Genomic DNA, 24,613 nt, shown 5'->3' on the forward strand with positions numbered 1-24,613 from the left:
CAAGTGCAGACATTAGTTATTTCTCTTCGAGAAGGATATCTATCATCTGCATTTTTAAAGGAATACCATGACATTTTATTGTTAAGACATTTTCTATAATCACTAGTAGTTTTATGTGTTGAAAGTTATCTGAAATGTCACTCTTGGATCCATTTAATGAATTCTGCTCCAAGGACTGACAACATGTAGAATGTTAAGGATTGGAGTCAACACAACTCTCAACTTTAATTGGCACTTCAAGTTCAGGGAAATTTAGCTAAAGTAACAAATTTCTGAATGATATTATGGTTCAACATGGATTAGCATGTGGTCTATGCAGGTGATTTCAATTTGTGGGTCAGAACTCTTGTAAAATTCTACTAAGCTATGAGACTTGTTAATCTCCAAACTTCTTTTTGCATTATTTTTCTATTGATTCTACAGTATAATATGTAAAGTGCAAATAAATAAATGTTCACTTTTTTAAAAAGAAAGAACACAATATTTTGAAGACTGAGGATGAAATGTAATTATTTAATGCATATACTATAGCATATGGATAAGGGATCAGTTTTCTCCAATAATCTTAAACTTTTTAAAATTTAAATTTGCCATTTCATGGAAACATACATTCTACTAATTTGTGAGGTACTGCATTATGTTTCTATTATGTATACATTATGTAATACTTAAATCAGGTTAAAGCACATCTGCCTTTTTAAGCATTGATCATTTATGGTGAAAAAATTCAACAGCTTTTCTAGTTTTCTGAGATATATAATTCATAAATGTTCTGTTGTCCAATAGCACACCAGAATTTAGTCCTCTTTTCAAAGTATGATTTCTCAACATTCATTAAGCTGCCAGTTCCTCCCTCTCCACTGATAACCTCTGATAACCTTTCTCTGATAACCACTTCTCTACTCTCTACTTCTGAGATCAACCTTTTTTCTTTTCAAACAAGGAAGTTCATGTGTTGCTTATCCTTAGGCATCTAATGATCTTACAATGTTTTTTATTCCAATTACCAACTTTGTTCTAACTTAGCCACTGCAGTGTTAAACTGCAGAAATGCTAACTTTGAGAATTTAGTAATATGGGTTATTTTTACAAGTGGATTTCTGAATCATTTAAATATTATCAAAATATGAAAACTCAAAATATCAGAAGTTAAAGGAAGAAAAACAGAATGTTTATAATTTGTAGCCATGGTTTATGCAACTTTGAACTTTGGCAGGTAGGATGTGATCCCCAAATTGTGCTAGCTCTGCTATTCATGTTTGTCTCTTTTCTTTTGTGGGCCTTTTAAAAAATTGGGTTTCTTCTACTGACCTTCCCAAGTCATATGACAGATAGTTGAATTTTCAGTTGGGATATATTCTTAGGAATCTTTTAGTCTACAAGTTTTTAAAAGTAGGGAAAAAAATCATTATCCTATATGAGATAGATGAGAATTTATTTTTTCTCTCTTACTTTGGCCTGAATTTGAAGCAATTGGCTTCAAACATTGGCAATTATGCAATTATATATGACTTCATCTAAACATAAATAGGAAAAGAAAAAATTTTCATTGAATAAATGTAATCTATTTGGTAGTTAACAAATTTACAAAATGAATTATTTGGAAAACATAAAATGAAGTCTTGGTCCTATTCAAATGCCTCTCAAAATATACATATTTTTAAAAAAAAAACAGCATAGTTTGGATCCATTTGTTTTAAATAACTGAGACACACCTACAGTCCCCAGCTACTCCAGAGGCCGAGATCAAGGGAATCATGGTTCAAGTTGAGTGTGGTCATAAAGTTAGCAAGACCCTACTTCACCAAAAAGCCAGCCACTGAATAGGTAGGAGATTTATACTCCAATGTTGACAAAAGGCATAAGATGCTGTTTTGCAGTGACTAACACCAAAATGGGGGCGTCTCATGTAATGGGGTACTTGCCTAGCATTGCAAGACCCTGATTTCAACCCACAATCCACAATACCTTAAAAATTAAGTTAAAGTAAAACTGAACCAACCAAGATGTAGTAGAAACCAAAAATTCTTAATAAAGATATCAAATGTTTACAATTAATACTGTATTTAAATATAATGAAAGTCCCTTTGTGCAACTAATATGGGCTAATAAAAATCAGAATGTTCCAACAAAGAATGTTCCAGAATTATTACAGAAATAAGAGATTGGGGGAGGATTAAACTTTATGATACGTGACTGGAAAAGGAAGACACAAATATGACTTGGGATTGTATTTTGTTTTAGCTTATGCAAGTGGTGCTTCTTTTGGGGATTTCTGTAATCACCTCGCCACATGGAATTAGCAGTGATAATGTGAGAAATCCTTTTATAGATAGTAATATTTCTTTTGACTTTGAAGTTTAGAATGAATTGAGTCATAAGCAAGCAATGCATTCTCTAAAACTTGAAAAACATCAAACTGAAAGTGCTTTATTTCTGAGCTGCTCATGGAAAGGACTTGAGGTTTCATGAATCCTGTATATGATCTAAATTGAATCTGAAGAACTGTCCAAAATTCTCATTGACTGCTGCAACCTTTCTAAGGATGGAAACAGAGAAAAATGGGATCAGAGTGTCTCCTTCTGAAATCCTGGAAAATGGCAATTCTTATGTGATTTAGGCTTGGAAAGAAATGAAAATAAAGATAACAATTCTTGGATCTTTGGAAGTTTGACCTTTCAATAAGAGAATGAATTGTTTCACTTCAAAATTCAATATTAATAAAGCTTATTAGTCACCCTAAAATCTTTGGCTTTGGGAACATCAGTCATATGGGTGTGGGCTAAATCCTAGATGATGGTTTGAGAAACCTCCTTATAGCAACTCTATAAATAAGTTCTTAAGACTTGTTTGGAAGCTAGGGGTGAGGTTTGTGAAGTAACTACTGCATTGCTCTGATACATCTTTTTTCAAGTGAACTAAACTCTGTTGATCAAGTAATTACTAATAAAATAGATTATATCTTAAGTATAATATTTTTGATACAATAAAAATTGGTTATTAGGGGCCAGGAGTTTGGCTTAGTGGTAGAGTGCTTGCCTAGCATGCACGAAGACCTGGTTTCTATTCCTTGGTACCACAGACATAGAAAAAAGCCAGAAGTGGTGCTGAGTCTCAAGTGGTAGAGCTGTAGCCTTGAGAAAGTTCAAGGACAGTGCTCAGGCCCTGAGCTCAAGCCCAGGACTGGCAAAAAAAATGGTTATTAGCCTCCTTCCTTCCATAAGTAATTATTTAATTCTGATATTAAAAATATCACTACAAATTTGGGGTGGTGACTCACACCTATAATCCTAGCTATTCAGGAGGTTGAGATCTGAGAATCGAGGTTCAAAGCCAGCCTGGGCACTACTAAAGACTAAAGAGTCTCAAAAGACTCTACTTCCAATTAATCAGTAGAAAATGGCAAGTGGGGCTGTGGCTCAGGGGTAGGGTGGTAACCTTGAGCTGAAATGCTCAGGGTCAGCACTCAGGCCAAGTTCAAGACCCCTACTTTATTGTCTTGATGAGTTCTGACAAATGAGTAGACTGATTGGAAATAGGTATTTCTGCTGAAAGCTTTGGGAATCATAATTATCTACAGAGATGTTCAAGGTGACCTTTCACTATTGAGATGAGTTACTCTCTGGATGAAGTTTTCAGAAAACTTGTAAGAGGACTTCAGAATCTGTGGTCCCTTGAATGTTCCATGCTTTATTCATCTCTGCAGCCATTCTGAACAACTCCCTAACAGCAAATGTGGATCATCCTTTACAGAGGGGGGTATTTAAAGGCCAGCCAGGCACAAAAATAGCTTTAAATATGTTAGGAGAATGACTTTTTTCTGTCTTACACATCTCATAAATGTAATTCAAATGTTTCTCATTACTTCTAATCCTGTTGCTAAAATTAGAATGACACAAAGTAGAATCTGAAAGTCAGTCACTGATGTAGAAGGCTAACAAAAGAATTCCTTATTTTTGACATTTCTGTTTATCCTGACACAGTCCTAAAGTGAAAGGGAAACTCTGAGGAGGAAATATATAGGAGCTTGGCATTTAAAGTGGGCTGCTAATTCTAGATTATCAACTGACAGTTCCATTTTGTCAAAAACATTCAGAAATGTAATTTCTTGGCCTTTTCCCTGACTTAGCATCATTCTGTGTCTGCTTTCACTGAGTATGGAATGAATTTAGTCCTTTGTAGTGGCTCCCAGTGCAGAAAATATTAGCTCAGTGAGGCTCACTTGGTCATGTGGTCTTGTGAAGTGAACTGAAAAACTGATGAGAATTATTTTCAGGTCATATTTCCCTATGTGATTAAAGCACAGGGAAGCAGTATAGGGGAACACACTTGGATAAGTTTGTGTAAGACAGCTACTTACACTTCAGTTTAAAAAGTAACTATGCTCTGCCTTTTAGGGAGCACATTCCAACCTCTGGAGAAACTGATTCCCAGGATAATCAGTTGAGAAATAGGCACTGAGCTCAGGAAAAAGATCAAATGCTCAGCAGGCCTCCAGTGACATACACGGAAGTCACACTACCAGAATAGGATGTGGAAGATATTAAATTTCTCTGTTTGTTTGAAGCACACACTGGACACATATTAATTAACTCATTTCCTTTGACTTGTCTTCCTTCAAATGCCTTACCTTTTCTAGCAGGATTTTAGTGAGTGCTGTAGGTTCCTGCTGTGTTTTATTCTGTTTGCAGAGGAAACCTCAGAGTCAAAATGTACTTTGCTTTAACACACAACTTGTGACTACATTTGGACTCTGCTAAGACTTTCTTTTGATCTACAATGATAGGTATCCACTAGACAATTACACTAAGGTATATAATGTAAGAAGACATTTAGCTTGCTGTCTTTTCCTCAAGTTTATAAACAGAATAGACATCAGTTTAACAATGAGAATAGTTATTTTCAGTGTATTTTCCATATTTCAACTCAAGTTATCTGAGATAGGAAAAGCTCCTCAAAATGTTCTATTTATTTGTTTTTATTATGATCTCTTTCTTCTGGCTGCTTTAATTTTTCTGAACATTTTGATTGTCTTTAAGTAGTTGTACAAAGAAGTTGATCTTCATTGAGGCAGTTTATGCATAAAGAGCATCTGGATTAATGCCATGACTTTCAACATTCTCACTCCTCCCAATTATGTATCTTAATTTTAGGCTATATATTGAAGTATTTGCCATTTAACAAAGCAGTTATGTGTACAGTGCATCTTAATCTGTAGCACCACTTTAACATCTTCACTATGTCACGCCCTGCCCTTCCCCCCCCATTTGGACTCATCTCTTTTCTTACATTTCTCAATTCGATAGTTTATACTATGAATTGCCTGCATTTGTTTCCCCCTCAACTTTCATTTTTGCCTAGAAATTGGTGCTTTTGGAAAGCAAGTTTTAATCTCAGCAGAAATTTATTGTTATATGGAAAAATTTTAAAGTCATCTAAGACAGTTGAAAACTAGTGGAAAGTGGCAGACTTGCAAATTGCAGGCATAGGGAAATGGAGGAGCATGAAATAAAAGTACAACACCCCAGGTGATTAATTTGGCTTTTTTTGATGGGTCTTTTAAAGTTAGAGATACAGGAGAATGTGTAGTAAGGAAAAGAGAGAAGCTGGGGCCAGGAGTTTGACCTAGTGGTAGACTGCTTGCCTAGCATGCACGAAGACCCAGGGTTCAATTCCTTGGTACCACATACATAAAAAAAAGCTGGAAGTGGTGCTGAGGCTCAAGTGGTAGAGCTCTAGCCTTGAGAAAGTCCAAGGACAGTGCTCAGGTCCTGAGCTCATGCCCAGGACTGGCAAAAAAAAATGAGAGAAGCTAGCACTAAGTCTTAATATTTCTGGGATAATTCTTTGACAGGTTGTACTAGATTTTACTGTTTTCCCAAGCCTAGTTGCTAAAGATGCTACAGATCTAAGTTTTATTACTTTGTATATAGTACCTGGCTATTTTCCACTGTATATTCAGTCTCCTGGGAATTATGCAATTCTAACTTTTTATTTTGACTCCTCCAAGCTATTGAAACTCAACCAACTTATTTTTTCTGAGTTTGGTTTTTATCACCTAGAAAACCATAACACTTACTTAGTTGGGTCATAGTAAGAGCAAAACAAAACTTAGAAAGCAACCAAGAAGTGCTTCTAACCCAGTCAGTCAGTGCTTAAAAAAGCTCTTGTTCTTGTTATCATGCTATATATTTCTTTTAAAGATCATTCTTGAGTAATATGAACAAGAAGATTTGTCCTTTTGAAGTTGTAGCACTTGAAAGCCAGGTAACTGTCTCTAAAGTATTAACAGAGTTTGTGGACACGGATGCTATAGCATTACAGATGCTTCTCTGGAAACCTTTCATGCATCTTCTCTGAAGTACTTAGATGTTAGGAATGAAATAGCACTTCTTTCTTTGAGGAATTTAAAACTCCTATGTCATCTTAACTCTATTTTAGTTCTTTGGATTTTAGTGCTCTGGTATACAATCAGCTGATGCTATTCATCTTTTTTCTTTACAGAAAAACTAATAATGTAGGGAATTCTATTCTGCTTTATAGATACAGCTATAATTCATCCTTTCCTGATTTACTAGTGCCTGCTCATGAATGTTACAAAAGAAATAAACAATGTCAAATTATATTGATGGTATAAATATTCTTTCATACCACAATAGCACTGTGCTGAGAGTACATTGATTTATCTAGTGTTCAAATATGTTAACTCAATTTAAAATGAGTCTGGTATCAAGTTCAAATAAATTCATACTTCCCTACCTTCTCCAGATATGTTTTAGCATATCCTCATTTTCCCCCAAGTTCTTAATTCAGGCTTTTTATTTTTAATGGAATATTACTTTCCCCTTGAAAAAGACCCTGCTATTCCAGACATTTCCTCCCTCATAAATTCTAAGCTGGTAGGACCTTTACCTATGGCAGAGTTATGAACCTTACTTTTCCCTTTATGGCTTTTCTACGATAATCTTCAGTTTGCTTTGTCACATCTCCAAATGGCATTAAAATGAAACTCTCCATAGTTTGATATTTTAATTCTGCCTTATATACTTGGTTGTAATTTTTATTAATTTAGGTGTTCACCTAGTAGTTAAACTACTCTCCCCACTCCTGGGTGCTTAGGATCAACTCCAGAGTGATAAACATGCTTTGTATGTATCTGCCAGTTGCTGGAGACATTTAGAGAGGGAGCCAGATTCCAGAGAGGATTGTGGGAAGGGGAGACAGGTGAGGAGTGGAGCTGGAAGCCATTCTGGTGGTAATGCCCTGACCACATTATGCCCTCTCTTTCTCAGGAGAAGCCAGCCATCTCAAGTATGGAGACAATGGAGGGGAGGAAACTGACACTGCCTGTGTTTCCACCTCTTGGTAATTGCCCATTGCAGAAACTTCCACAGGTAAGTGTCAACCAGCATGTGGGTGTGGCCGTTAGCTGGACAGGTAAGCAAGAGCCGGGAGAGGAATAGACATGGATGAAGTGACCTGGTTTCTGAGGTTTACATGTTAATCTTTTTTGAGTGGTGTCTGGAAGAAAAGCAGAAAAAAACGCCCTAAATCAGATTTTGTCCATGCATCAAAGTTAACCTAGATCTGTCATAGATCTTTATTTTCTTCTTTATGTTTGGTTTCTATTTGTCAGATTCTAAGACACATTTCTTTTTCATATTTACTTGTAGATATTCCTATTTTAGTAATTACATTTCAAAGATTACTTTCTTGTTTTGATGATTACTGAGATTTTATAACTTAAATATCATCATAATATCTCTTAGATTAGTAACTCTCTTCCACCGAGGTCTTTCAGATTAACTAAAAATATATGAACAGTTTTAAGCACCTTATATTTTACTGTGTCTATTTATCATTCTTCATACTAAAATAACAATACTCTGTATTTGGGATCCTTACAATAAACGTTTTTATTATTTATATAAAATTAAATTTAAATACTTTAGTCAATTAGTAACCTTTCCTTTTGCCTCCAAGATAGAGTTTTCTTTCTGCACTTTACTTTCTGCCTTCCAGAAAAATATGAAACATTCTTGTCCGCTAAAGACTCTCTTCAGATTGTCTTTATTTTTGTGGTTATAAGTTTATCCTGTATGATTTACGGAGAATTTAAGGAGAATTCTGAGAGAAGAAAAGTAAATGTATGTGCATAAGCTACAGACTCAAGAAACAGTACTTGCAACTATTGACCATATGACTTTAAAAATGTTTGAATAATTTTAAATAGCCATTGCTATTCTGACATAACTGTGCACTGAAATCTAAACATGTCATTTAGTATCATTTAATTTGAGTATCCCAAGATAGATTTCATTTATTTTGGTTCCTCTCCAACTAATTAGAATTTTTTAAGAAGGAAAGAAAAACTTGCTTTAGCATCATTATGAAAGCTATACAAGAGTCAGAGTTTAAGCGGTTGCTGATACATCATCTTTCCCCATACTAACAGAGGGAGCAGTAGCCAGGACTTCCAACTTTTTGACACATCGGGCAGAAATTGTCTCTAATCCTATGAAATTTTCCATTCATTGCATGACACAAGCATTTTTTGTGTTTTCCATATATTTTATTGTAATTGTAATTAATAGAGGAGTTACATTATATTCACCAGATAAAGGGTGCATTACTTCACAAACTTTAATACTTTCTCATGTCTTGGTCCCCATTTCCCTCCCCCCAGACACAAGTATTTATATATATATATATATTTGTTTTATTATTAAATTTAATTGTTTTAAAATAGCTAATCATATTTTCTTTTTTTTCAAATTTTTTATTGTGATTAATAGAAGGGTTACATTATATTCATCAGATAGAAGGTGCATAACTTCATAAACATTGACACTCTTTCTCATGACGTGGTCCCCATTTCCCTCCCACCCTCCCCCAGATTATCTTGATTTCTCCCCTTCCCTATCCAATTTCAAATAACAAATTAAGCACATATAAAATATATCAGATAGCAAGGTGAGAAATTGTAACAATATGAGATAACAAAGGGATGGCAAAAGAGATAAGAGATAACATAGTACATTAAGGACAACAATCACTCGTTATATGGCTTTTGTTTCCTTATCCTGGAGGTACTTACATTTACTGTCGTACTATTTGCCCTAATGTCTCTAGATTTTGTTCTACTGTAAATCTCTGCTAGGAGCGCCCAAGGTTTCTACTGATTATGACAAATGAGGGAGACTATTGGGCCTATGTTCCTTTGAGACTGGCTTACTTCACTTAATATGATTTTTTCTAAGTCTTTCCATTTCCTTACAAATGGGGCGATATTGTTCTTTCTGACAGCAGCATAGAATTCCATTGTGTAAAAATACCACATCTTATTGATCCACTCATCAACTGAGGGACATCTGGGTTGGTTCCATATCTTTGCTATGGTAAATAGTGCAGCAATGAACATCATTGTGCTAGTGGATTTAGTATGCCCTTGTTTCTGGATGATTGGGTAAATGCCAAGTAGTGGAATTGCTGGGTCATAGGGGAATTCTATGTTTAGTCTTTTGAGGAACTGTCATACTGCTTTCCATAGTGGTTGAATGAGTTTGCACTCCTACCAACAGTGTAGTAGTGATCCCTCCTGGCCACATCCCCTCCAGCATCTGTTGTTATTAGTTTTCTTGATCCTGGCCATTCCAACTGGAGTGAGGAGACACAAGTATTTTTATCTCATTATTGATTAAGAGAAAAACGTGTCCCTTTGAGAAAAACTGCATATTGATAACCTAGTTGTCTTTACCTTTAAATAAGTTAAAAATGATTTTTTAAATTTTCTATTACCTTTAAGTAGTTATACAAAGGGTATGTTGATCAAGAATACCCCTTTCACCATTATCCTTCATTCTTTCCAATTCCTTCAATTCCTCAATGTTCCTAGATTAGAAAGACATGTACTGAGTGTTATGACTGCAGCAATAAAAAATTGAGAATTATCTTTGCATATATATGTTTGTATGTATACATGTTTACATTTAACACCATTTTCCACATTAACCCTTAAGAATATGATAGTGAAGTTCAAATTAATAGAGTTCCAGACAAAGAAATAATTAAATCAATAACCCATACAAACAGAATAAAGAGAAACATGATTTGAGCCTATAATATTATAAGAGAAGACATGAAGACACAAACTTGTAGATCTTTATATCTATAAATTTTTTCCCTTAAAATAATAAAATGATGGAAGTTTCAGTGTGAAAAAAATCCATAAACAAAATTATGGTTTGGTACCAATATAAAAAGTCATTCTGATGTGTTTGATAGACCCAGATGTCTTCATGGCCATGGATAAAACCTATGATTGAAGCATTAAAACATATTTGAGATCTAAATTAGCTATCTGTGTGGTCAGGATTGATCATATTAGCTGAGCAAATTGAGCAATGACCCGTATTTGTTACAAAGAAGTCCAAAACGATCAAATTAGCAGTGCATTGATTTTTAGAATCATGTCTAATTGTACAGCATTTCTCCATGATAGTACTTTGATTTGGTGATAGCATACTTGATAAAGAGTGATAAAGGTATAGGAAGGAAGCTCTGTTCTAATGATATATTAGAATTTGTGTAAAATCAACAACTGTAAAAGCACTTGGGAAATTTAGACAATAATACAGAAACTATCAAGTATTATTTATGAAATAATATATTTAGAATAAATATATTTATTTATAAATATATTTATATAAAATATACTTATATATCACTTATATACTTTACTTCTATATTATATACTTATATTTATTAATTTATATAAATATATATTACTTATATACATTACATATGTATTGTATATACTTATATTTTTATATATTTATACTTATAAATAAATATATTTATAAAATAATAAATAAATCGTGAAATATTTCACAATCAATACTTTCTAATAAAATAGAGTATGTAGATGCTTAAAACCAATATGTTCTCTCTAGAGAAATTCCTTTTTCTTGCAGAAGGCACAAAGAAAAATATTTTTAATATTGCTATTCATATTAACAAAAAGACCAGACCAGTAACTAAATGTCCATTACGATTATAATAGATAATTTAAACAACATATTCTCTTTTGTTTTGATAGTCATGGGGCTTGAACTCAGGGCCTAAGCATTTTCTGTAAGCTTTCACAAGGCTAGCACTCTACCACTTAAGCCACAGCACCAATTTTTTCTTTTTCTGATACCAAGGAATCAAACACAAGACTTCTTGCATGCTCGGCAATCCCTCTACTACTGGGCCACACTCGAGCCTCCACAGTATATTCATAAAACGAGAGTTTGCTTCAGTAATAATGAAATATGTAATCCATTTTTAATATAAATTTAAATAAGAACCTATTATTTTAAAACATAATGCATACAAAGATACTAGCAGTATGACTTAATTGAAGTTGCATTTTTTGAATAGGAAAAATTCTGTAAAATATTATTTAGGGTTACATATATATATATTTTACCAAGTTTAAAATAAGACAAGACAGTAATTGACATTGAAGTGACAATACTGGGTGACTTCAGAGTGAGGTGGGTAAGGGAATGAGATTAGAAACCATATCTATAGGATAAAATTTTCTATCTTTATCTTCATAAATATTTGCTGCATTTAAAATACATTATTATGGTCTTATAGACATTGCATACTAAGAACTAAAGAGACATTCCTATGTAGTAGACTCTGGTATTCATAGAAAGACGTTTCCCAGAATACTTTTGAGGAAATCCTGTGAATGCTTAATATGTTAAATATTAATAAAGTTTATTCAGATCAAATGTGCAGTAGTCCTAGGAGTCCTAAGAACCCACAGTTTGAAATCTCATTGAAAAGACAAACTATGGTGTTTTACCCACTATATCGGCAACTGAAAACCAGATATGTTTCATGCTCTCTATCCTGGAAACTGTACATGATTATTCATTTTCCCCATAACACTAGCCCACTTCTGCTGAAGATAGTGTTATTTAATAAGTGTTCAGTTTTCACTTTGTTACTCCACATTATTCACTTTTTTTTTGACTTGGGAAGATTACCATAAATCTTATCTTATTGTTTGGTACTTTTATTAAAGCACAATTTGCTTTTTTTTTTTTTGCCAGTCCTGGGTTTGAGCTCAGCGCCTGAGTACTGTTCTTGGACTTTTCTCAAGGCTAGAGCTCTACCACTTTAACCACAGCACCACTTCTCGCTTTTTCTATGTATGTGGTATTGAGGAATCGAACCCGGGTCTTCATGCATACTAGGCAAGCACTCTACCACTAGGCCAAACTCTCAAGCCCACTTTTGTTTGTATTTGAAGGCATTTTTTTTTTACTAGTTAACCAATCAAACTTTCTTTATTTAAAAGCAGTACCACAAATCATCAAAAGAATTTATAGTAGCTAACACCTGAAGTTAAAAGCAATGTTAAATTTTTTTCAGATCATCCAGGCATATCCAGACTGAGGAGGTCAATGAAGACACATTTTTATACAATTAAGAGCAGGAGATTACAAGATGATTTTTACAAAACTGGTAGGGTCATTGGTCTAAATGTACCTGCATTGTCTGAGCTCTGTAATTCCTTTTACTGCTATTCATGTTTTCATGTGCAGTCAATAAATACCATGTGTGTCAAATCCACAAATGAAGTGGGCTTTATGTACTCTAAGCAGTAAATAACTATCTTGCCAAAATTTAGTTTCAAGGAACACCAAATTCCTCTGCATGCCTATACAAATACACTAAGCCTGTATCTTATTCTCTGCAATGTTTACAATAGCATTGTTTCTGTCATGGTATAGAAATCATAAGCTGTCAAATGACCTAATTGATTAAAATCATATTCTGTCTTACTAAAGTCATTTGATACACTAAATAAGGTCAAGGATTAACCATAGTAAATCTTATGCTACAAGAGCAGCCCAGCAGACTTCGTATGTGTAAAATTTATGAAGTGCAGGTTAAAATCTATTTAGTAAATACAGGCAAAAATGGAGACTTAGGAAAAATATAGCTGTCGAAAACTAAAACTAAAGAATAATACAAATCACAGACTTCAGGTCACTGGAATGCAATGTAACAAAACTCACTGTGCACAGATACTAATTCCAACCAATGGTTTAGAACTGGGCTGGGGGAAGTATGAGAAGCAGAAACAGTAATGGTATATATATGCATATATATATATAAAGAGAGAGAGAAAGAAATATTGGGATGTATTACTAAAAATGAACATAATTATATCTGAAAAAATTGAACATTATTAATCAAAATGTGAAAGGTGATGGATAGAGACACTGGAATGCAAAATATAGCAGTAGGAGACCAAAACAGAATATATGTAGCAAAAGTAGTTTTCAAACTTAAAGGCCAAATAATGACACTTTCAAGTAAATAAAAAATGAAAACAGTACTGCTCTGTTGGAAATATATTTGTGTGTGTGTATGTGTGTGTGTGTGTGTGTGTGTGTGTGTGTGTGTGTCTGATTACTTACATGTAATCAGAACATTTATATTAGCCCTAGTTTTAGAATAAATGGCAATGTACATATCTTTATAATCTATTCAATATTGTGCTGAAAGTAAAACAAAATAAACTGGTTGGCTAAGGAACATTTTATCATCATTATAAAATTGCTAAACTACAAGTCTAGTTATTATAAGTCTGGGTCTCTGTAGTATGTGAAATCGGAATTTAAAATGATAGAGACAAGGCAAGAAAATTGAAGTAATTCTCTGGTGCTCCTCTTCTTATCGCATACACGTCCTATTGCTATTTAAATTTCAAGTGACCTTCATAAGAAGTAAGAACATTGGTGAAATCATAATGCCTGCATCTAGTACAACAAAACCAAAAGAAACATTGAAGGAGGTAGGAAGGTGAGAGCTACCTGTGTTACCTCTTCACTAACTCTAAGCAACCATGCATAGAGACAGGTGCCTCCCTTGGAGAAGAGAGAGGATATAATTAAGTGAAAACATAAACTAGATTACATACACTTTACTAAATTTCAATAATAATGAAATAAAAACTCAAACAAGCAATGAGACTAAATTAATAATAATTTTTTTCACTTGAAGAAAATTTCAGGACCAAATGACTTCACTATGTTTTATCAAACATTAAAAACAATGAATTCATACCGATTCTTCCTTAGTTATTAAAAAAGTGAAGGGATCTTCTAAACACAAACTATGAAGTCATTGTTATCCTGACATTAAAAACTGATTAAGAGCATAACAACAAATAAGTCTATGGACGTGTATTCTTGAAGAACACATCTGCAAACATACTCAACAAAGTACTATAAACGGAGTCCAACAGAGCATTAAATCCCAGTCTTCTGAGCCATGAGCCATGAGTAGGCTATCTTTGAATATAATCTGTAGAGTGCATTAAAGTATGTATCCAAAAAGAAAGACTTGGGCAAGACAGTTTATAGCAGCTTTAAAAAAAAAGCTCTAAATTGGAGAAAATGTGAACATTTATTAGTGGAGAATACAGTTAAACTAAATGTGAGTCTAACTCAGGAACCTAGTACTGAGTGAAAGTGGGCCAATCACAGAGTAAATATCACAAACCTATATATGTACACCTCTATTAAATGGTGTACTCATCTAATGGCCATAGCAATATACAATACATTTGCTATGGCAGAAGGCAGGGGCTTTGATCGTTAGGTCTGTGGAAGCTGGAACAAATGTTGGTTAAGGTGCTGGTGACATGAGTGTCTACATGCATGACAACTTACATACACCTTAACACCTATGTGTACACACAAACACAAATGTATTGTTTGCTTTGATAGGTTTTCTACAGTAATTGCTGTATTGTGTATCTTCTATCTTGGCAGTGAATTTTTTTTATGAAATTTGCAGTAGAGAGAAATGCAAACCTAATTCTAAGTATGTCATTTTAAATCAAATCTTCTCATATTTTTATTTCAGCCCAATTGAAGCTTCACACAGTTTCTAGCCTTTGGTGTAACTAATCACTAATGATGGGCTAAACATTGGCATTCAATGGCATGGCATGACTTATTAGTTAATCATTAGGTCCAGGGAGTGAAGCTCTTCGCCAGGTTCCCTATTAAGTCCTGTTAATCATATACTCACTTAGCTACAGGGCAGACTGAACCCCACCTGCATTTGGTTATAGTTTGCTTTAGTTTTCCCCACTCTTGCAATTCTAGCTCACAGCCATTTCCTTTCTTCACATCATTTATAAAGATTAAAATCATCAGAAGTCCAAGAATGATTTCAGCAGGATGCCAGCTAAATATGTTCTCCATAGATAACTGTCTGTTAATAAGGAAATGAGGTAATAGCTGCTTGGTAGAAAGCACAGATTAGATTCAAGAGTTAACAAAATCGTATGTGTCCAGAATCCATAGCAACCAAGAATCTCCTGTTGGAAACAGGTTAGAAAGGGCTGTTTGAAGAAGAAAATTATTAGGTTAGAACATGCAGGCACCTACAAGTAGCAGAGGTCTTGTGGTTACCTTGGGGGCAAGGGTTTTATTAATGATGAGGTTCAGCGGGCTACTAGAAAAGAAGAGGTACTAATGAGGTTATTAGATCAATTTGAAGATGCTACTGAGTGTCATGTAGAGCAGGTGCCATGGACAGTTAAGACTTGCCTGCTACTGCACCAATTTATCTTACGCTCAGCTCAGGGACATTGATATCTTATTGCTTTAAGAAAAACAGTACATTTGAATTTACCTCTCACCAGGCTCTCTGTCTGAACATGGAGACTAGGTATCAGAGGACATCACGATTTAGTACTGTTAGTTGATATGTGTGAAATATATTCTTCCATTCAAGTTAGAGGATAGTGGTTTTGGTTTTGAACTGTAGGAGTGTCTAGTGATGGAAACCAGTGGATTCGTCAGTAAGATCCAGGGTAGTCAGTACCATTTGATTGAACCTAAGAATCACATTGGAAAGAGGACATTCTAAATGAACAATTGTAGTTAAGAGGTAAAAAAAGGAAGATCGAGGCTCCTTCTGGAGAATGAAAACCTGAAATCCATTAGAGAGAATGAAAATGATCATGAGCATTTAAATCAAGATAAAACAGGAAATAAAGCAGAGTTGTGAGTTTACATCTTGGGCAGAAACTTCCCACACTTCCAAGCCATTTTGGAAAATAGTTATAAAGGCCTTAGTCAACAGTATGGTTTCCAGTTTGGATCTATGAGACTTCTGTTTATCTTTCATTGACATGCCAGTCTAATTGTGCAAATTTCTCACTTGCTCCTTTAGTTGTAAAATATAAATTCAAGGATCGACTAGCTAGTTTCACTGCTATATTTGTTCACAGTAACTGGTAAATTCTGGACTGATGAGACTCAAAAGTACTTTTTATTTTCTCTGATGTCCCTTCAATAGATGAAATACTTTGGTTGATAAACATGATGAATGATTTAGGAAGACATGAAATGGTACACCAGTCCCTGCAATACTTTCCCAGCATTGAAGAGGAAATATTTCCCTCCTTAAGTCAGTTGTCTCTTTGTGTTGGCAAAATTACTTAACTTTCTGAAACTTCACATAGCTTTGTGGCTGACACTGAAAACAAATGAAGGAAATTCTTTTTTTTTAATTTATAATTTTTTATTGTAATTAATAAAAGGGTTACGTGGTATTTGCCAGATAGAAGGTGCATTAATTTACATACATTGATACGCTTTCACATGTCTTGGTACCCATCACCCTCCCCCCCACCACCCCACCCCCCGTCTTGGTTTTCCCCCCTTCCCTATCAAATTTCAAATAACCAAATACAAATAACTTCAATATATCAGATAACAAAGTGAGATACTGTAACAATATGAGATACCCAAGAGACAGCAAAGAAGATGAAAGATAACATAGTACATTAAGGATAACAATCATTCATTATATGGCTTTTGTTTCAGTATTCTGGAGGTCCTTTCAATTAGCTTCATACTGTATGGCCTTATATATCAAGGTTTTCTCTATCGCAGATCTCTGCTAGTAGAGCCCAAGGTTTTCTAAGTCTTTCCATTTCCTAACAAATGGGGCGATGTCATTCTTTCTGACAGCAGCATAGAATTCCATTGTGTACAAATACCACAACTTGTTGATACAGTGTAGTAGTGATCCTTCCTGGCCACATCCCCTCCAGCATCTGTTGTCATTCGTTTTCCTGATCCTGGCCATTCTAGCTGAAGTGAGGTGGAATCTTAGAGTTGTTTTGATTTGCATTTCTTTTATGACCAGAGATGTTGAGCATTTCTTCATGTGTCTATAGGCCATTTTTGTTTCTTCTTCAGAGAAGACTCTTTTTAAGTCTTTGGCCCATTTTTTAATGGGATGGTTGTAACTTTTAGTTTTGGAGTGATTCAATTTTTTGAGTTATTGATATATTTTAGATATGAGGCCTTTGTCTGTTGTTTGCTTGGTGAAGATCTTCTCCCACTCTGTAGGCCTCCTATTTAATTTACTAGCTATGTCCTTTGCCATACAAAAGCTCTGCAGTTTAATGCAGTCCCACTTACCCAGCCTTTCTTTGATTTGTTGTGATTCTTGGTCCTTATTAAGAAAGTTTCTACCTATGCCAAGGAGGCCTAGTGTATCTCCTATTCGTTCTTGTAGTTTTCAGAGTGTCAGCTTTTATCTCCAGGTCTTTGATCCATTTGGAGTTAATTCTAGTGCAAGGTGACAAAGAAGGATCCAACTTTAGTTTTCTGCAGGTGCTTAACCAGTTCTGTCAGCACAACTTGTTGGAAGAGGCTGTCTTTCTTCCATTCTATTTTTTTGGCTCCCTTGTCAAAGATTAGGTGGCCATAGGTCTGTGGTTTAATATCTAGGTCCTCAGTTCTATTCCACTGGTCTTCAGGCCCATTCTTCTGCCAGTACCAAGCTGTTTTGATAATTATAGTCCTGTAATAGAGTCTAAAGTTTGGAATTGAAATTCCTGCAGCGCTGTTCTTTCTGCTAAGAAGTGTTTTTGCTATATGGGGTCTTTTATTATTCCATATGAAATTTTGACTTGCCTCTTCTATTTCTTTAAAGAATGCCGTTGGGATATTGATGGGTATTGCATTGAATTTGTAGATAGCCCTTGGTAAGATTGTCATTTTCACAATGTTGATTCTTCCAATCCAGGAGCATGGAAGGTTTTTCCATTTCCTTAGTTCTGCTTTAATTTCCTTTTTTAGGGTTTTAAAGTTTTCGTCAAAAAGGTCCTTTACATTCTTAGTTAAGCTAGGTACTTTATTTTCTTTGAGGCTATTGTGAAAGGAGTTTCTTTCCTGATTATTTCTCGTTCCTCTCACTGTTGGCATAAAGGAAGGCAGTTGATTTTTGAGGGTTAATTTTATAGACTGCTACTCTTCCAAAGTTTTGAATCAGCTCAAGGAGCTTGTGGGTAGAGTCTATAGGATTCTTTAAATACAGAATCATGTCATCTGCAAAGAGGGATAGTTTTACTTCCTCTTTCCCTACTTGGACCCCCTTTATACTTGCTTCTTGCCTTATTGCACTGGCTAGGAATTCTAATACTATGTTAAAGAGTAATGGAGAGAGTGGGCATCCTTGTCTCGTTCCTGATTTTAGAGGGAATGGCTTTAGATTTTCACCATTACGTGTAATACTAGCAGTGGGTTTCTCATACACAGCCTTTATTACATTGAGGAGTGTTCCATGGATTCTTAGTTTCTCCAGAGCTTTTAACATAAAGGGGTGTTGGATCATGTCAAATGCCTTTTCTGCATCTATTGAGACAATCATGTGATTTTTGTCCTTGCTCCTGTTGATGTGTTGAATTATATTAATTGATTTGCGTATGTTGAACCAGGTTTGCCTCCCCGTGATGAATCCAGTTTGATCATAGTGTATATTTTTTTTGATGAGTTGTTGTAGACGGTTGGCCAGTATTTTGTTGACAAGTTTTGCATCGATATTCATCAAACAAATAGGTCTATAGTTCTCTTTCTTTGATGAATCTCTGTCTGGTTTGGGGATGAAGGTTATACTGGCTTCATAGAATGAGTTTGGTAAAGAACCTTAATTTTCAATTTTGTTGAAGAGCTTGAGGAGTATCAGTGTGAGCTCTGCTTTGAAGACCTTATAGAATTCGGCTGTGAATCCATCTGGCCCTGAGCTTTTCTTAGGTGGAAGTTCTCTAATTGCCATTTCTATTTCAGTGCTTGAAATAGGCCTGTTGAGTTGGCTTAGTTCTTCTTGGTTCAGTGTGGGTATGTTAATATTGGCTAGGAATTCATGCATTTCTTCTAGATTCTCAAATTTGTTGGCGTAAAGGTTTGAGAAGTATTCCCTCATGATATTCTGGATCTTGGTAATTTCTGTTGTGATATTACCATTTTCATCTGCGATTTTGTTTATTTCGATATGCTCCCTTCTTTTTTTGGTAAGATTTGCTAAGGGCTTGTCAATTTTGTTAATTCTTTCAAAGAACCAACTCCTTGTTTTGTTGATTCTTTCTATAGTTTTTTTGGATTCCAAATCATTTAATTCTGCTTTGATTTTAATAATTTGCTTCCTTCTACTGGGATTAGGGTTGGTTTGTTGCTCTTTTTCCAGGAGTTTAAGGTGAGACATTAACTTGTTGGTTTGCAATTTTTCCAACTTGTTGTTGTAGGCACTCAGCGCTATAAATTTTCCTCTGAGTACTGCCTTTGCTGTGTCCCAAAGGAGTTGGTATTTTCTGTGCTCCTTACTGTTAAATTTCATAAACTGTTGGATTTCTGTTCTGATCTCTTCGATGACCCATTGGTGATTCAACAATGTGTTGTTCAGTCTTCATGAGTTACACGGTTTTCGTTGGTGGAGATGTGTGTTCAGTTCCAATTTGATGCCTTTGTAATCTGAGAGTGTGCATGGAATAATTTCAGTGTTTCTGAATCTGACCGGTTTGTTTTATGGCCTAAGATGTGATCTATTTTGTAAAATGTTCCATGTACTGCTGAGAAAAACGTTGCTGGGTGGAATATTCTGCAGATGTCTGTTAGATCTAGTTGGTCTATATAGTTGTTCAGTTCTAAGGTTTCTCTGTTGACTTTTTGCCTTGTTGATCTGTTCATAGGTGAGAGTGGTGTGTTAAAGTCACCGACAATCACTGTATTTCGATCTATGTATGGTTTCAGTGTAAGTAAAGTTTGCTTGATGAAGTTCGGAGTTCCGGGATTGGGTGTGTAAATATTTAGGATCGTTATGTCTTCCTGGAGGAAAGATCCCTTTAGTAGTATGTAGTAACCTTCTTTGTCTTTTCTTACTAATTTTAGTTTTTAGTCTATTTTATCTGATATGAGGATGGCAACTCTATCCTCTTTATGGGGATCATTAGCTTGATAGAGTTTAATCCAACCTCTCACTTTCAAAAGATTATTGTTTTTTGGGTAAGATATGTCTCTTGAAGACAGCAGAACAATGGCTCTTGCTTTTTTATCCAATTAGACAGCCTATGCCGTTTAATTGGAGAGTTAAGTCCATTGATATTGAGAGTTAGGATTGAGAGATATTTATTAGTTCCTACCATTTTCAAAAGCTTTTATTAGGGCCTGTGTCTTGACAGTTCTTGTGGTCCTTAGATGGTATGCTGTTTAGGTGCCATTTCTTTCCCTATATTGCATTTATTTTGGTTTTCTATGTATAGAACATCTTTGAGAATTCTCTGTATTGTTGGTTTTGTTGCGACATATTGTTGCAGCTTTTCCCTGGAATGGAATGTTTTTATTGTTCCCTCAGTTATGAAAGAGAGCTTAGCTGGGTACAGTATTCTTGGTTGGTAGTTCTTTGACTTAAGGGCATGACATATATACTTCCAGTCACTTCTTGCTTGCATGGTCTCTGCTGAGAAATCTGGGGTTATTGTGATTGGTTTTCCTTTATAGGTTACTGATCCCTTTTCCCTGGCTGCCTTTAGGATCCTTTCTTTGGTTTCTATTGATCCAGTTCGGATTACGATGTGGCGGTGGGATGTTCTTTTCTGGTCAGGTCTGTTTGGGGTTCTAAAATCTTCTTGTATCTGGATAGGCCTGCCCTTCTGGATATTTGGGAAATTCTCTGAGATGATTCCCTGAAGTATATTTCCAATACCATTGACCTCTTTCTCCACGCCCTCCTCAATACCAATTAGCCTTAAATTAGGCTTCTTAATTGTATCTTGGACCTCCTGAAGCGCTGTCTCATTTTTCCAAGATTTGTATTGACTCTTTTTCTGTTCTTTCTCTATAATAACTAAATTATCTTCAGCCCCAGAAATTCTCTCCTCTGCATTGTCTAACCTGCTATCAAAGCTACCTACTTTATTTTTCATCTCCCTTGCTTCTAATTGCTCATTTTTAATGCCTTGCATCTCTTCTTTTAGATCATGTATGGATTTCTTTAGCTCCTTGATTTCCATTTGAGTGGTTAGCTCAGTAGCTTTATTTTCTTTGAACACTTGCTGGAATTTGGTCACCTTTTTATTTGTGGATTCTATGAATTCATCCATCTTTCTTTGAAAAACCTTTATTATGGCCTCCTTTATGGCTTCTTCTTTTTCACTTATCACCTTGTTTATGGTTTCCTCTTGTTCAGCTATGGCTTCCTCCCTTATCTCTTTCTTTATATTTTCACATTTTTCATTAATGATGTTTATCAATTGCATTTGTACAGCACTTGGAAGACTCTCCTCTAGGTTTGCCAGTGACTGTTCCATTGGCTGTTTACATTGGGTGGGGGGTGTTGTTTCTTGATTTGACATTTTTCTTGAGCTTCTTGTTCTACCGATTTGAAAATGGGAGCAAGATTAATACTAAACACGATTATAGTTTTTCAGATATAACAAACCTAGACCACTGTAGCTGGCAGACACTAGATGTTCACAAGTTTTGATTGGTGTTATCACTCTTTCTATTTGTGCACTACAGACCAGTCTAATACATCCACTGATAAGCGATTTATTTCCAGAACAATAAGCCTCTCAATCCAATCCCTATTGTCTTTAAGTCCCTCTGAGCCTAGAGAATAATTAAACACCTAGATATATAGTATTGCTCAGCAGCCATCAAGTGTAGATCCATGCAGTATTAAGGGTAGAAAGAAAAGCAGAGGTCCACAGATAGAAAAATAGAATGAGAGAGGTCAGGGGAGGTACAAGAGGATTGATGTAGGAGTGTAAGAATATTGTAGTACTGAAGAAAATATATAGCGTAAGGATAACTGACCTAAGTTGGTAAGTAGGTAGCGTATTTGAGTACAAAATTTGGAAAGTATTAGAATAAAACTTATGTGTTGCTGCACGACTAGCTCTTAGCCCAACCAGTGGCCTCACAGTGGACCATGGGTGGATCTGCGAGCTTCAGTCTGAGTGCGGTTGGCCGATGTTTTCCTTTGCTGCTTCTAGGGGCAGCCCCAAGCCAAGGGACTGGGGATTGAGAGTTTCCAGGAGCTCTCAGTAGGACCAGCAGGAGACCCCTCTGTTCCCAGGGGCAGGGCCTAGCTGATGACATGGGCTCCAAGGGCGGAGCCGTGCCTTTCTGATTCTTAGAAGGCGAGCTTGGCTGCTGGTCAGCCCTTCAGATCCCTGCTGTGTTTCCACTGCTTTGTCAGAGAGTCTGTGACTGTGGGGGGGCCCCATGGTGCTGTCTTGCTCAGGATTCCCAGCTGGAGGATGCCCTGCTCAAGAATTGAGGGGGGACAGGTGCTGGCTCCTATTTTCCCGCACACCCTACCTGCTGTTGTAAGGCCGGGTCCCAGCGCCCTCCACTCTCCAGATCCAGTGGCCTGGGAGAGGAGTCTTAGGGTCCGCCTGCTTGTCAGTCTCCAGTCAGAGGGCTGGGAGTTAAGCCCGTTGGGCGGGTGGGAGTTGGGACAGCTCCGCCTCCTCTGGTGGGGTGCTGGGTCTTAGGTAGCCCGCCTGTCAATGTCCCATCAATGGCCTGAGGGAGGGGGCTGTTGTGGGAAGGGATAGGATTCTTAATTCCTTGCCCCCCCTGCTCCTGCCAGTCTTTCTCGGGCGGGGTGGAGGGGTCTGAGTTAAGTTCTATTGCTTGGCACCCGCTCTGCTTTCCCGATGGGTTTTGGGACGCGTTGTATTACTCACGCCTCTGCGTTCCGTCTGTGGGTGTTCCACGGTGGTGGGGAGTCTTCTACTCCCCTCGGGTCTCTACCGCCACCTGTGTTCCGCGTCTGGGATCCGCTGCTTGCTGTTCTGGTTCCGCATCTGGGTTCCGTTGCTTCAGCCGCTTGCTGGCCAGTTCTATGCTGGTTTCTGCAGCGGTTGGGCTGCCCTCCGCCAGCCACCGCTTTTCGCGGCTCAGCCGGGGAAGAGGTGGGGGAGGGGTCCTCGCATTCTGAATTCTTTGAGAAAGTTGGATGTGAGCTTTATCTGTTTTTTTCTTTTTTCCGGTTTGTGTCCTTCTCTGTTGCTTTTTAAGTTTGTTGTTGTGGATTTCTTAAGATAATTGGCTCGTGGGACTCCCTGGTTCTCTCTTTTTGTGAGAGAGAGCTAGGCAGCATCCCTATTGTCTCGGCGTCATCTTTTGTCTCCTCAAATGAAGGAAATTCTATTCACAGCTTTTGTTCTTTTCTCAACCAAGGAGAACATGAATATTGTAATATAACCGATTTTCAACGGGCAATTTAGAGAAGTCTTGATTGATACTGTTTCAGTAAACCTGTGAGCCATGACAAGTATATCCTTGTCTTCCTCGAGTGAGGGGAAATCTTACTCAGTGTGTTGGACCAAGGCAGACTGCAAAGGACATACCCAGGATCCATTACAATGAAACAGTGGATTTTAGATGAGTTAACCACAATGTGAAGATAATTATCTTGTTGATGGTTCACAAAGGTGCTAAAAAATTGATGTCCTTGTCCATTGTGTAATTGTTTTAGATTCTGCATAAAAATGATGTATATTTTTTCTGAGCCTCATTTATCTCACTTTAAGTTCATCTATGTTCTCACAAATAAGAAAACTTCATTAGGATATAATCAGAAGTGGCATTGCTAGATTGTATAAAAATTCAGTTCTTAGATTAGGAGAACATCCATACAGTTTTCATAATGGATTTTTGAATTTACATTTCCACTTGCATTGCCTTTCTGTTTTGCCAACACTTGTTATCTTTAATCTTTTGTTTCATAACCATTCTGATCAATGTCATTGTGGTTTAATTTCAGTATGACTATATTCATATTTGGCAGGACACAATTTTGAACAAAGATAACCAGTTAACGTAACAGAGAACATTTCTGCAAAAATATCTAATCACCATAGCTGCATATATACTTAATAATAAGCCTAGAGTATGTGATGGAACTGAAAGGGAAATAGAATAGTTCAGTTCAGAATTATCAGGCATATTGGGTTGACAAGTGGGATTGAGCAAATGAAGTTCTTTTCTTGTCCACCTACTTGTTTTCTGAATGTTTTTCTTTCTTTATTGGTATGTTAATTTTATTGGTGTATTTTTCTTCTTTTAAGAATTGAGTGGTGGTGGCATAATATCCAATGACAGGAAAACCCAGAGAAACAGAAAACAAAAAGAAAAAGAAAACCCTGTGAATACTTCGGTTATTAATCCTCATTAAAACTTAATATATATGCTGGGCACCAAGGGCTCATGCCTATAATCCTAGC

General features: G+C 36.1%; 1 long non-coding RNA gene across 2 annotated transcripts in view; it reads left to right on the top strand.

The window, feature by feature from the left end:
• Positions 1 to 24,613, top strand: part of LOC150060723 (uncharacterized) — a 90,517-nt gene that overhangs the window by 30,289 nt on the left and 35,615 nt on the right. Inside the window, exons 3-4 of one of the 2 annotated variants that reach the window (XR_016536151.1) lie at positions 7,293 to 7,394; positions 12,433 to 12,608. This is a non-coding gene — a long non-coding RNA (uncharacterized LOC150060723). Of the gene's footprint in view, positions 1 to 7,292; positions 7,395 to 12,432; positions 12,609 to 24,613 lie in introns of those variants that run through there. The other variant, XR_016536152.1, reaches the window with a different exon arrangement.

This window comes from Megascapheus bottae, chromosome 7, assembly GCF_031878675.1.
Source record: "Megascapheus bottae isolate mThoBot1 chromosome 7, mThoBot2.hap1, whole genome shotgun sequence".
NCBI lineage: Eukaryota > Metazoa > Chordata > Mammalia > Rodentia > Geomyidae > Megascapheus > Megascapheus bottae.